This window comes from Canis lupus, chromosome 29 (assembly GCF_011100685.1).
Source record: "Canis lupus familiaris isolate Mischka breed German Shepherd chromosome 29, alternate assembly UU_Cfam_GSD_1.0, whole genome shotgun sequence".
Classification (NCBI taxonomy): domain Eukaryota; kingdom Metazoa; phylum Chordata; class Mammalia; order Carnivora; family Canidae; genus Canis; species Canis lupus.
Genome location: NC_049250.1, coordinates 27,357,841 through 27,373,102, shown reverse-complemented (window position 1 = coordinate 27,373,102; position 15,262 = coordinate 27,357,841). Strand labels below are relative to the sequence as shown.

Genomic DNA, 15,262 nt, shown 5'->3' with positions numbered 1-15,262 from the left:
TAAAGTAGTTGATAGTGATATACTTAGAATCTTGACTGGAAGGAAAACATTGAATATCTTCATTTGTGTGGTAAATTTGAGAAAAAAATCATTCTGTTCAATAATTATCCAGAATCCAGTAATACCTAGAATGAAGAAGAATCTATTTTTGCTCTTTTGAAGTATGATTAATATTCAACAAATGTCAACTATGCATGCACATAATCAGATAAGACAAATACTCAGAGAACTGCCTTGGAAATTATTTTGTATTATCTAAAAGACAAGTAAAATTTTAAATTCTAAGCATAACCAGAACAATTATTTGATAGTTTCATGTAAATCTATTAACGAAATATGTAAATATGAGATAATATATTACTGAATCTTAGCAAGTCATTTTTATTCAGAACACTTTTGGAGCTTTTGTACATAATGAAGTGTGTTGAGAATATTTCAGCTTAGTTAATAGCTATCTTTAAAAAAGATATATTGAACATTTCCTTAAGTCATAGGCTGGGAAATGTTTGCAAAATGAATTCAAATCATTAGAATTACTTAAATCCATCTATATTTTTAAAAAAAATCTAGGAATTTACTAAACTGTTACAAGGATAAGAATATGGGATTCGAAAGTAAGTATCTGGGTTGACTGTGATTTTTAAACCTAGCTAAAGAAGAAAGATGATTTATTAGAAGCTTAATTTATACTTTGGAGGCCTAAAAGGGGAATATTTCAGATTTGTTAAGTCAATATTTGTTCTAAATATGCCAGGTTAATGATGGCAATTCTAAAAACACCGATATCACTGACAATGCCATCTTACCATTACTTAGACTTCTCAGACAGAGTATTAAAGGATACAGAAATGAGCAAAACAGCATTATATCACACTCTGTTGTTTTATTTAATTTAACTGTCTGCAGAAGGGACTTCTTATATACTACTGAAAGTATTTTTAGTCAAAACTGTGATTATAAGTATTATGTATTGCTTTCATAGGTGAAATTTAACGGATCCATTCATTCAGTAATTCAGTGAGTAGAATGGTCTCCAAGTATCAGACCCATTTTAGGCACCGGGCATTTGGAAGTGGAAAAAAACAAGAAACAGTCCCTACTATGAATAAAACTATCAGTTAAAAACATACAGAAGTCATACATATAAAAATAGATTTGTTACACTGGCTAAAATTAATTCTTTTAAATACAAAGCAGCTGCATCAATGGCCAAAAGGTTTCAGGAAATGACATTTGCTCAGAGAAATAACAGATCAGTATATTTGTATGTGTAGCATAGCTGACCTGCAATATCTTGGAACCCTCACTTCTTAGGGAAAATATAATCCTAAATTGAAAATCTGACTCAAAAATTTTCACTTCTATTTTTATTTAAGTGAAAAAAAATCCACAAGTAGATGAACAGGTAGGTAAATAGATTGACAAACAAATGACAATCGTAAGAAGCAAACACAATGCTCTGCATCCAGGTTTCTTTAATATTTCCCAGAAGCAGTTCAGTCAGTTGATAGCTAATAATTAAGAAGGATACTTAAGGGTAATATGTGCTAAAACTAAAATCATTTTTTGTCACAATTGCTTTGGCAACCTGATAGATGAAGTAATTAGCTCTATTCAACAAGTTAAATCATTTGGTTATACAGGGGTTCACTCTGAAGTTAAGTGATCCTGATGGGTTTTTGAGGATGTATTCAAATGCACACATTACAGGAGCTATGATACTGGTAGGTGTTTGATAACTCCTATACTCAAAAGCTTCTGCTTCTTTAGTTAACTGACATGAAAACTTTGAAGTTTCTAACAAACACTTGTGTGACCATGAGAATCGATGCATTGCTACCTCTGAGCAAAGTCTTAACCTTGATTTCAAGTGTCCTTGGTGGGGTCACTTTTTATTCTGAGATAATAATAATAACGGTGATAAGATCAAGGGCTAATATTTGCCATTTTGAGTTAACAACCATATTATGATAACAATGGTTTCCACTTGTTGACTTATTCTATGCCAGACAGTGTGCTGAGTGCTTATGCACATTATCTCATTTAATCATCTAAACAACTTAAAATTTTTAATTGTGGAAACTGAAATGTAAGGAAGGAGTGTTATGAAGAAATTAAGGCAGGAGGGGAGGTGTCTGAATTTGGCTCAGATTTAACCAATTCCAAGTATTTATCTGTAATCTCTGTTCAAAATAAAACCTCAACACTTTTAAACACACTTGTAAAATTTAAAGTTATAGCAATTCTGTTTTAACCATGACCTAGATAATGTCTGATATTTAGGTTCCTGCCAGCAATCTTTATTTTGAGGAGTTTTCCCTAGAGCTCCTTCAAAAGTTCAGCTAGATCAGTGGATATTTATAAAGGATCACCTAAGAATAGTAATCATATCATTTTAGGATTATTCATGCTTTATTTCAGCATTAAGCCAGAAATATAGAAAGCTACATGATTTAATTATTAAGTTGGCTTTACAAAACCAAAAGTTCATTATTTCTTTTAATGCATTAACCACCAAGTTCCATACAGTTTTTAAGCAATATAAAAATGAATGCAATGCATTATATTGGGAAAGGGGTACTTGGGTGGATTAGTGCTTGGGTTGATTATTTGGTGAAGCATCAGACTTCTGATTTGACCTCAAGTCATGATCTCAGGGATGTGAGATTGAGCCCTTCATTGAGTTCCATCTTGAGCATGAAGCCTCTTTGAGATTCCTCCTCCCCCTGGCACCCCACTCAGGCATGCACTTTCTCTCTTTAAAAATATTAATTAATTAGTTTAAAAAAATCAAGATGATAATTAAACTAAAAATACAATTATGGCACAGCCATACACACCACATAATCTTGAGATATGTCTGCAAATTTGACTTAGCGCTTCCTTCAAGGCCAATGAAGGGAGGGTAATATAGTTATTTACAAAATTTAGAGTCTACGAAAGATGAAAAACTAAGTAGTATTTGAAAAAAGCACAGTGTTTCCCGAATTCTGAATTATGACTGAAATTTCTCTTCAGGGATCTTATAAGGAGGAATGGGTCTTCATAGCATCTGAGACTAGATTACATACGAATTTCACAGACTTGCCTCTTCTATTGTCCTTTATCACTGAGCCAAACTAGTGCCATTTAAATTTGTATTTCTTTGGTAGTCAATGGGCTGCATCATATAAAACTGATTCCTAAATAGTATTTCTCCTGGACTGGCTTCTGATATGGTTTGGACTGGGAGAGTTTAGGGTTGTAGTCTTTGGCAAGAATCTGTAATACTGGCATTCTATGAACTGGTTAAAAGCAATTCTGTTTGCTTTGCTATAAGTTAAAGATTTATTTTTTTAATGAAAAAAGCCATGAGCTCAACCAACAAGTTTGTTTAAATAGATCCTACCTTTAGGTGGAACTAGGTCCAGAGCAGTGAAAGAGTAGAAAGGGTTCTAAAAAACTATTAGGAGGACTTGGACTGAAAACCTGCCTGAATATCAGTAATAGGAGACTTTGAGCAAGTCCATACACTTCTGTGGACATATTTCCTTCCTCAAAATTGGAGACAGAATTAATTATTTCATATGGTTGTCATCTAGAATGAGGTGATAGAGATGGAAACATGTGTACTAGTGCAGTATACTTTTTTAGAATTATAATTCTTCCTTGCCATTAGCCAGCCTTATTAAAAAGAAAAAAGAGAAGACTCAAATTAATAAAATTATGAATGAGAAAGGAGAGATCACTACCAACACCAAGGAAATACAAACGATTTTAAAAACATATTATGAACAGCTATATGCCAATAAATTAGGCAATCTAGAAGAAATGGACGCATTCCTGGAAAGCCACAAACTACCAAACTGGAACAGGAAGAAATAGAAAACCTGAACAGGCCAATAACCAGGGAGGAAATTGAAGCAGTCATCAAAAACCTCCCAAGACACAAGAGTCCAGGGCCAGATGGCTTCCCAGGGGAATTTTATCAAACGTTTAAAGAAGAAACCATACCTATTCTCCTAAAGCTGTTTGGAAAGATAGAAAGAGATGGAGTACTTCCAAATTCGTTCTATGAGGCCAGCATCACCTTAATTCCAAAACCAGACAAAGACCCCACCAAAAAGGAGAATTACAGACCAATATCCCTGATGAACATGGATGCAAAAATTCTCAACAAGATACTGGCCAATAGGATTCAATAGTACATTAAGAAAATTATTCACCATGACCAAGTGGGATTTATCCCTGGGACACAAGGCTGGTTCAACACCCGTAAAACAATCAATGTGATTCATCATATCAGCAAGAGAAAAACCAAGAACCATATGATCCTCTCATTGGATGCAGAGAAAGCATTTGACAAAATACAGCATCCATTCCTGATCAAAACTCTTCAGAGTGTAGGGATAGAGGGAACATTCCTCGACATCTTAAAAGCCATCTATGAAAAGCCCACAGCAAATATCATTCTCAATGGGGAAGCACTGGGAGCCTTTCCCCTAAGATCAGGAACAAGACAGGGATGTCCACTCTCACCACTGCTGTTCAACATAGTACTGGAAGTCCTAGCCTCAGCAATCAGACAACAAAAAGACATTAAAGGCATTCAAATTGGCAAAGAAGAAGTCAAACTCTCCCTCTTCGCTGATGACATGATACTCTACATAGAAAACCCAAAAATCTCCACCCCAAGATTGCTAGAACTCATACAGCAATTCGGTAGCGTGGCAGGATACAAAATCAATGCCCAGAAGTCAGTGGCATTTCTATACACTAACAATGAGACTGAAGAAAGAGAAATTAAGGAGTCAATCCCATTTACAATTGCACCCAAAAGCATAAGATACCTAGGAATAAACCTAACCAAAGATGTAAAGGATCTATACCCTCAAAACTATAGAACACTTCTGAAAGAAATTGAGGAAGACACAAAGAGATGGAAAAATATTCCATGCTCATGGATTGGCAGAATTAATATTGTGAAAATGTCAATGTTACCCAGGGCAATATACACGTTTAATGCAATCCCTATCAAAATACCATGGACTTTCTTCAGAGAGTTAGAACAAATTATTTTAAGATTTGTGTGGAATCAGAAAAGACCCCGAATAGCCAGGGGAATTTTAAAAAAGAAAACCATATCTGGGGGCATCACAATGCCAGACTTTCAGGCTGTACTACAAAGCTGTGGTCATCAAGACAGTGTGGTACTGGCACAAAAACAGACACATAGATCAGTGGAACAGAATAGAGAATCCGAGAAATGGACCCTGAACTTTATGGGCAACTAATATTCGATAAAGGAGGAAAGACTATCCATTGGAAGAAAGACAGTCTGTTCAATAAATGGTGCTGGGAAAATTGGACATCCACATGCAGAAGAATGAAACTTGCCACCCACTTTTTACTCCCTGGTCTTTGCCGTTCTTGTGTCTGTTAAATCAAATTAAATTTAAATGTATATCAGGACACATACATAACCATTTATATACACATGCATGTCAATGCCATGCTTTAAGTTAGGCAAGTTAGAGAACAGAGTTATTATCCATTGGACTCCATCAGTGGAAGCAGACATGCTAACTCATGGGTGTGTGTTAGATTGAGAAAGAGAGAGAGAGAGATGCAAGTATCCCGAGACTCTTAGATTAAAAAGCCAGGGGCAGGCGAAGCATCCGTATGTGTTTGGGTGACCTTGGAAGGCTGGCTGCTGATGGGTCACTCCCTGGATGGAGCCTGGACATATTGTCCCCAGTCGTCTTGGGGAAACTCCACAACAGCCAGCACATTAAACATGGTGCAGATGCACAAAATGAGAAGTGACTGAAGGAGATACCTGGGTTAATGATGTTGTTCTGCTGATGGGCTGCTGTTTAACAAGCTGATAAAGTTAAAAGCTAGGCTCAGAACCAGTGTGGTACGGTTCCCCCAGTACTCAACTGGTTAAAAGTGAAGTTAAACTGAGTTTGGAAAGAGTAGCATAGCAGCAGCACTGAAGACGCTGAGCACAAGAGAATCGGAACTGAAGACAAATTTCAGTATTAAAAGGTGAAGGTTAAAAGGCAGTGTTGATTTTGTAATCAGTATTTTGCTACTTCCGGCAGTCAGCCACCCTATTGAAGAGCTGGTACTCAGGAGTGAGTGACTAGAAAGAGCTGTCACATGGGGGCTGATGGCCACTTCTGCTGAGCATACTTTGAAGAAAAAAAATTCCTTCCTCCCTCTGGGCCTCGTCATGGTGGCTGGAGCTCTGATGAGTGAGCTCTGGAACCAGCGGGAGGCAGTAACCTGATTGGAGGCACCTGATTGGAGGCACCCATCCAGAATAATGACAGAAGAGCCAAATCACTCAACCATGATCACCCTGTATTAGTTTTCTATCGCTGCCATAATAAATTATTATAAAGTTAGTGGTTTAAACAGTATGAATTTATTATCTTACAATTTTGTAGATCAGAAATTAAACACAGATTTCAACTGGGTGAAAATCGAGGTGTGGGTAGGGCTGCATTTCCTCCAGAGAAAAATCTGTTTCCTTGTCTTTTCTAGCTTCTTGCAGTACCCACATATTTGGACTCATGGCATCTTTCCTCTAATTTAAAACCAGCAATTTTACATCTCTTAGATCCTTCTTCCTTCTTTCAAAACCCCCTTTGATTCTGACCTCAGCTGGGAAAGGTTCTCTGCTTTGAAGCACTCATATGATTAGGTTGGGTCCAGGATAATTTTTCCATCTCAAGATCCTTAACCTTAATTGCATTTGCAGGGCCCCTTTTTCCTTGTAAGGAAATCTACTTATGGGTTCCAGGGATTAGGATTTAGGCATTTGGGGAAATTCTTCTGCCTACCACAAACCTGTTAGAAATGAAGAAATGTTCTCTTAGATTCCTTTCCTCCTGTTGTTCCACTCCACCTTCCTCCCTTGCCTGAATTTTGGGGGTGCTAAGCTCTACTCTTTCCATTGATCATAGCAGTAGCAAATTTTCTGTATGGCTAACATGGTGGTCCGTGGTTGTTAACACTGGCATCAAGGCAAATGTGAAGGGGAGCTCATATGTCCCTGGGGACCTGAGAGGGTGACCAGAACTGATTCTCAGGCATTTGTGAGCACTTTAACTGGGAGCTATTTGAAAAGAATCTGAGGGGGAAAATTGCACTTTCTTGTATGAACATTTGGAGAGCCAGAAACAAAAAAGTTGGGGAGATTAAATATGAACTAATTTTTTCTTAAAAGCTGGCGAAAGTTGGGATATACCAGTTAGAGTTGAATGAATACATATATTGTTTCTCACTGTCACTGCTTTTTTTGTACTACACTCAGAAGCCTAACTTGCTATTTACAAGAATAAATACTGGAGTGACACAAATATACATATACACAGAGGGATAGAGAAAATCATTTTTAAAATTAAACCTCTATAGATATACAAGATTTAACTCCCTTGCTCATTCACCAGGCAGGAGCCTGGAATAGTCTATCAATAGCATCCCTTAACATATAACACTCTGCAGATGTTCTTTTACTGCTGAATTTTTTCCTACACCCAAACCCGTTATCAATTATTTAAGTCTTCATTTTAGGAGGCTAGACCCAGGAGGAGCATTAATTCCAGTGCTGTCATAGAATTTCCTTTAAAAAAACAAACAAACAAACAAACAAACAACCTTATCTTATTTAGATTCAATTAATTAACATAGTGTATCATTAGTTTCAGATGTAGAGAGTTCAGTTATTCATCAATTGCATATAATACTCAGTGCTCACTACATCACATGCCCTCCTTAATGCCCACATTTCTTCTCAGCATCAGCAAGGCAATAGTAATTTTTGGACAAAATATTTTTTTAAAATTCAATGAGCATTTTCCTTATGGAATTTATGAAAACCCATTATCTATCATGAAACAAGGAGTACCAGTATTCCACAGCCATACATCTTCCACCTGTGAAATCTTAAAATCAGGATGATGGAAGTTGTAACAATGGGCCAAATCAAAATGCAAGAGGGAGGAGGCCAATGGGTAGGAAGAAAAAGAGAATGATGTGCATGTTTTGCACATTCAGGGAGAAAGCAATGATTAACAGTAGGTTCTCAACTCTCTAAGAGAGCTCATTTTCTAAAGTGTTTTGGGGAGCTCTATTTTGGGCACCAAGTGAAACATAGCAACTTGAAAGAGGACTTATTGATATGCAAAGAAAAAAGCATCTTATAAGTATGGGATGATCTTCTTTTCTTTTAATTTTGGCAGGGTTGTTGCAAGTACTGAGTTGATAGAAACTTCTTGGGCATAAACATATGTTAGAGAGAAATGAAAAGCCATGATCAAATACTTCATCTGTTCAGTGAGCCTTCCTTAAATGTGCATTAGCTCAAATTTTTAAGATAAAATCATTCAATATATGTTTTGGATTTCAAATGTCATGCTTGACTTAAACAATAAAGCAGGCTGTATTCTCTTTCTGGCTGAGCTTGTCTGTGACTCATAACTATATCAGTCTGTACCCGTTTGCATCCAAGAGCTGGAATTTTGGTCTTAGTCATCTTTTACAAGAGAATTCCTGGCAAAAAGAAGGATCCTGGGTAATGAAAGGTCACTGATGTATTTAAACAGGTTGCTTTTTGGCATGAAAATAAGCGAAGTTGAAAGGTTTTACTTATTTTATGGTGGGAATGTACCCAGATCCCAAGAAACTTTATCCTTTCATTTTAGTAAGATCTGGAACAAAACTTTAGGAGAAGGTTGAAGCTTCTCTGCCTTTGGCTGAGCTGCCTCTTCAAAGAGGTGGGCCACTGTGGACTTTGGGGACCAATTCATCAAACTTTGCAAAGCATGTGTTATTAGTCAATGGGTCCTGATTCAGCTGCTCACTATTTTTAGATTTTTTAATTTTAAGTAATCTCTACACCCAACATGGGGCTCAAACTAACAACTCTGAGATCCAGTCATCCTCCACCAAAGTTCATTTTTACTTCGTCTTCCATTTTATATTTCTCTCATGCTGAGGCTCCTTGCTCCAGAAGACAAAGCTTTTTCAATCATGTGAAATCTTTCCAGAAGAAAGGTGGAAAGTTTAAGTCCATATCACTATAAATGGGGCTTTAAATCCTAGAGGTCAATCATTTGATAAAAGAATAGACTAGTATGCCATCTTATGGCTTGCTCTAAAGGGAGTAATCCAGGCTTGGAGGCAATGGATCAGAGTTTCATTTTTGGCTCAGCTGTTTAGTAACCTGTGTGATTTTGATGATAAAAGAAAATGTGGTATATACACACAATCTTAAAAAAGAAGGAAATCCTGACATTTGCAACATGGATGGACCTGGAGGACATTAGTCTAAGTGAAATAGACCAGTTTCATGGAGGGAAAAATGCTACAGATTTGTCTGTAGCAAATTTCACTTACATGAAAAATCTAAAATAGTCAGGCTCATAAGCAGAACGTAGAATAGTCATTGCTGGAGAGAGGGTGTGGCAGGAGAAATGGGTAAATTATTATTCAGTGTGTATACATTTTAGGCACTCAAGATGAATAAATTCTAGAGATCTGCTGTACAACATTATGCCTATAGTTAATGATATTGTGTCTGTTGGCCATCTGTATGCCTGAAGGGGTAAAGATCATGACCAACACCAAGGAAATACAAACAATTTTAAGAACATATTATGAGTAAGAATACACCACAGATTGGGCAATCTGGAAGAAACGGATGCATTCCTAGAAACTTATAAACTACCAAGATTGGAACAGGAAGAAACAGAAAACCCGAACAGACCCATAACCCACAAGGAAATTGAAGCAGTAATCAAAAATGTTCCAACAAATAAGAGTCCAGAGCCAAATGGCTTCTCAGGGGAATTCTATCAAACATTTAAAGAAGAACTAATACCTATTCTTCTGGAACTGTTTCAAAGAATAAAAATGGAAAGAAAACTTCCAAACTCATTCTATGAGGCCCACATTACCTTGACCCATAAGCCAAAGACCTTACCAAAAAGAATTACAGACTAATATTCCCGATGAACATGAATGTAAAAATTATGACCAAGATACTAGCCAATAGGATCCAACAGTACATTAAAAGGATTATTCACCACAACCAAGTGGGATTTATTCCTGGACTGCAAGGGCAGTTCAACATCTACAAATCACTCAGTGTGATACACAGCGTTAAATAAAAGGAAGGACAAGAACCATATGATCTTTTCAATTGATGCAGAAAAAGCATTTGACAATATACAGCATCCTTTCTTGATTAAAACTTTCCACAGTGTGGGGATAGAGGGACCATACTTCAATATCATAAAAGCGATCTATGAAAGGCCCAGAGAAAATATCATTCTCCTTTAGTAAAAACTGAGAACTTTTCCTCTAAGGTCAGGAACGTGACAAGATTGTCTACTCTCACCTCAATTGTTCAACATCGTACCAGAAGTCCTAGCCTTAGTAATCAGACAACAAAAAGAAATAAAAGGCAAAAAAGAAGTCAAACTCTCACTCTTAACAGATGACATGATACTCTATGTGGAAAACCCAAAAGACTCCACCCAAAAATTCTAGAATTGATACATGAATTCAGTAAAGTGGCCGGATATAAATGCACAAAAATCAGTTGCATTTCTATACACTAACAAGAGACAGAAGAAAGAGAAAATATCAATCCCATTTAAAATTGCACCAAAAACTATTAAGATACCTAGGAATAAACCTAATCAAAGAGATAAAAGGTCTGTACTCTAAAAACTACAGATAACTTATGAAAGAAATTAAGGAAGACACAAAGAAATGGAAAAATATTCCATACCATGGAATGGAAGAATAAGTATTGTGAAAATTTCTATGCTACCCAGAGCAGTCTACACATTTAATGCAAACCTTATCAAAATACCACCAGCATTTCTCACAGAGATAGAACAAAAAATTCTAAAATTTGCATGGAACCTAAAAGACCCTGAATAGCCAAAGCAATCTTGAGAAAGAAAATCAAAGCCAAAAGCATCACAATTCAGGACTTCAAGTTATATTACAAAGCTGTAGTCATCAAGACAATATGGTATTATCACAAAAACAGACACAGAGATCAATGGAATATAATAGAAAACCCAGAAATGGACCCACAACTATGTGGTCAATGAATCTTCGACAAAGCAGAAAAGAATATTCATTGGAAAATGACAGTCTCTTCAACAAATGGTGCTGAGAAAACTGGACAGGCACATGCAAAAGAATGAAAATGGGCCACTTTCTTACAACATGCCTAAAAATAAATTCAAAATGGATAAAAGACCTAAAAGTGCGATAGGAAACCATCAAAATCCTAGAGAACACAGGCAGCAACTTCTATGACCTCAGCTGTAGCAACTTCTTGCTAGACACATCTCCAGAGGCAAGGGAAACAAAAGCAAAAATGAACTATTGGGACTTCATCAAGATAAAAAGCTTCTGCACAGAAGGGAAACAGTCAACAAAACTAAAAGACAACCTACGGAATGGGGGAAGATATTTGCAAATGGCATATCAGATAAAGGGCTAGTATCCAAGATCTATAAAGAACTTATCAAACTCAACACCCAAAAAACCAACAATCCAGTCAAGAAATGGGCAGAAGACATGAAAAGACATTTCTCCAAAGGCAGGTCTTATGTTAAGGGTTTGTCTCACATAAAATTTTTAAAAAGACTAAATTTTATGTATTGTCTATTCCATGTGGCTTCTCATAGGGTATCTTATTTCATTCTCATGAGCATCCTTTGAGGCATATTTTATTATCTTCCCCATTTTACATATGAAGGAAATGAGCTCACACAGGTTAAACCAATAGCTAATAATCATACCAGGACTGATGGAGCCAGATCTCGAATGTGTTTTCTACTCTATGGTCTATGCTTATTCTGTCTTATATATTATTTCCCCCTAAATCATATTTTCTATAGTTATAAAAGTGAGGTTAACAGTGCCTGACTTACACAACTGTTGAAAAAACTGTTAAAAATCATGTGTGAGTTAACTGGCATGTAGGTTGAATAAATTTAACAGGTCACTGAAAAAACAGTTGTTGACTACCTCTTCTGTACTATGCATGGTTCTAGGTGCTAAGGGGCATAGTGGCAAACAATCACAACATGTCATGGAGCTTCCTGGCTTGATATTATCCCATTTTACTATCAGTGATTTCAATGTGCAGGTGGGGATGGGGGTGGTGTGAGGAGTGTATTCATTTGCTAGGGCTGCCATAAAAAAGTACCACCAAAAAAATAAAAGTACTATATACTGGATAGCTTAAACCACAGAGATTTATCATCTCACAGCTCTGGAGGCCAGAAATCTAAGATCAAGGTCTCAGAAAAGTTGATTCCTTCTGAGGGCTGTGGTGGAGAATCTGTTCCATGTCTCTCTATGCTAGTTTCTGGTGATTTTCTAGCACTCTTCGGTGTTCCTGGGCATGTGGAAGCATCACCCAGTTGCTGCCTTCACCTTAACATGGCATCATCTCCTCATGTGTGTGTCTGTATTCAAACTCCCCCCTTTACAAGGACCACTCACAATAGTGGATTAAGGATCTGTCTTTATATCTGCAAAGATGATATTTCCAAATACATTGATATTCAAGTTGGGAGTTAAGATTTCAACATATACATTTGCAGGGGGGTATGGGGGGAGATACAATTCAATCCATAACAGGGAGTTTCTTAATATAAATAAATTTTGATTTCCCTTGTGTGGTACAAAAAATTGCCATTGGGCCTCTGTGCAGAGGTTAGGGCATGGGGAATTTGTTCACAAAAGTGAACACATGGTGGCTGTGCTGTCAGTCTACAACCAGGGGGAAACGCTACAGTAGCCCCTGAAACAGAGAACTGGGTACGTTCACAGTGTTTCCCAAATACAGTCAGCTTTCTCTCACTCTCATTGGTTTCTCTGAGCACCGAACTACTTTTTTTCTGAACGAGGCTCAAACAACAAAACTGCTGCCCGCAGTGAGAGTGGTGGAGGTGGAGGTGGTGGTGGTGCTAGTAGTGGCGGCTTCTGATCCCTTGAAAGGCACCCAACAGCAAAGACAGGCCCCACGTGTGTGCAGAGAGTGGAGGATAAAGGATGATCTGGAGCAATCTGTGGGGCCATTTAACAAGCATCTGTTGCCAGCTTTCTGAGAACAAAGCTTTCTAGCAGTAGAGCTAATTAAAAAACATTGTGTTGTTTTTGTCTAAGGCCAAATAGTCTTCCATGAAATACCATGAAAACGGCAAGCCTAGCCATTTGTCCCTCTTATCTGATACTTAGGAGAGGCATTAATTGAGTTTCAAAAGCTGACCTCAATTTTGATAGACTGACCAGCTTTTCTTGGATGTTATCTTATTTGCTCATCATAGCAACCCTGTGAGTGATAAAAAGGAAGTTTATGAAGTTTAGCAAACCACTGAACATTGCTCCAAAATTTGTGGAGTTTGTATTTATATCCAGGTTTATCTGACTCCAATTTTAAGCTCTTCCCACAATATCAAACAGAAGCAACTAGGCATGCTATAGTATGGCTAGGAACACTTGAACCTATGTTCTGATTTCAAGTATCTTGTCCCATTCCACCTTCCCGGGAATCCACACATAGTGTCTCAACAGGCATCAAGGAGAAACCTACGATGTACATCACCTGGTGCTCTCTCTACCAAAAGTTGTTTTTGAGCCCCCAAACAACTTTTACCACAGTTGGGAAATTTGAGACCAGAAAAATTCTCCAGGCTTCTCACTTTCATGTTTCTCAGTTAGTGCCTGAGAGACAGGCTACCCTGGCCCTGTGTCCCTCCTCCTTCCACCCCTCTACTCCCCTACCTTTCCTTCCAGCCTATCCCTGTGTTGGTATCTCCCCCTCCTCTGAATATTATGTTTTGTCTTTAATGAACTCCCCTAAATTCCTCACCTCTTCTAGTATCTTTCCTCCCCTCTCAGCCAAAGCAAAACATATTTATTTTCCTAAACAACAGGTTTAATCTCCTATATTTAGGTAAGGCCACAATTGGTGTGTACATTTTCCAAGATCCATTGCTGCCTCAAACTCTTATTCCCATGACATCTTACAGAACACCTTCCTGCTATGATGCTCATTTCTTCCAGGTTTGGTGTCATCCATCTGTAGACATTGGCCTTCAACTCATGGTTGTCCTGACCAGCACAAGGACAGCCTCCCTCCTGGAAGATTTCCATATGCATAATGACAATACTTAGCTTCCTTAACTCTTTAAAACTTAACTTTTACTATACATAATTCCCTGACCAGTAAAGTTATACCTGAACTTTAATGTCATCCAAATATTTCTTCATGTGTGGAATTTAAAGTTCTTATGCTCCACACACACTGCTCTCAACTTCCTGTGCTTCCCAAACTCATGGAGAATTTTCCAGTCTTAATGTCCCCCCCTCCCCCACTGGCATATAATCTCCATTTTAAACTCTTTAAACTCTTAGATAGGCATGGTCCAGCCAGCACTTAAATGTCTTACCCTGAACCTCAACACTGTGACTTCTCATTTAAGCTGGCCCTTCTCATTGGTTAATTCCTTTTCTTGTCCGTGGTCAGCTCCTTTTCCCCTTGTTAATCTCTTTTTGCCAGTGACTTATTGCCTCCTTAAACTCTCTCTCTCTTTATTTTTATTTATTTATTTATTTATTTATTTATTTATTTATTTATTTTACCATTGTTAACACTACAATTTCCCGGTGTTAATTCTACCTCCACGGTCATACTTACTCAATTCCCAGGGAAAACGAGTCCTTCAGGGGCAGTCCCAGTGCACTTCTTATTTAATTCTACAACATCTTTCTAAATGGTCTTAGTCACTATCATCCATATGCAGTGACTTCCAAATATATATTCTAATCTTGATTTCTCCCCAAATATTCTAGAACAAAATATAAAATTGCCAAGGGACAATTCTACTGGGAAGTTTCCCAGGTACCTAAAATTCATACAAAATCAAAGTTAAACTCTTCCTTCCACATCTATTCTTTCAGGTTTTTCTTTTCAGTTAGAGACACATGATCTGTGCTGTCACCTAAGCTAAAATCTAGAAATCATGTCTGATCCTTCTTTCTCCATTATCTCGCTCAGGTCTAAGTGTTTTTACCTTTTACACTTCTCTCTGATATGTCTTCTTATCCATAACTATTGCCTCTGCCCTAGCTCCTTAGCATCTCCTGCTCGGGTAGGAAAGAGCAGTGATTATGAACAAAGACCTTAGAGTTTAAAAGATCTGGGCTTTGAATCCTGGATCCATTAAATTTTCTT

The 15,262-nt window shown here is 37.4% G+C and overlaps 1 long non-coding RNA gene across 11 annotated transcripts in view; it reads left to right on the top strand.

Moving 5' to 3' along the window:
• LOC102155979 overlaps positions 1 to 15,262 on the top strand; it is a 236,219-nt gene that overhangs the window by 16,349 nt on the left and 204,608 nt on the right. Inside the window, exon 1 of one of the 11 annotated variants that reach the window (XR_005381125.1) lies at positions 1,517 to 1,724. The exons of the other annotated variants lie outside the window; for them this stretch is intronic. This is a non-coding gene — a long non-coding RNA (uncharacterized LOC102155979). Of the gene's footprint in view, positions 1 to 1,516; positions 1,725 to 15,262 lie in introns of those variants that run through there. 11 annotated transcript variants of the gene reach the window in all.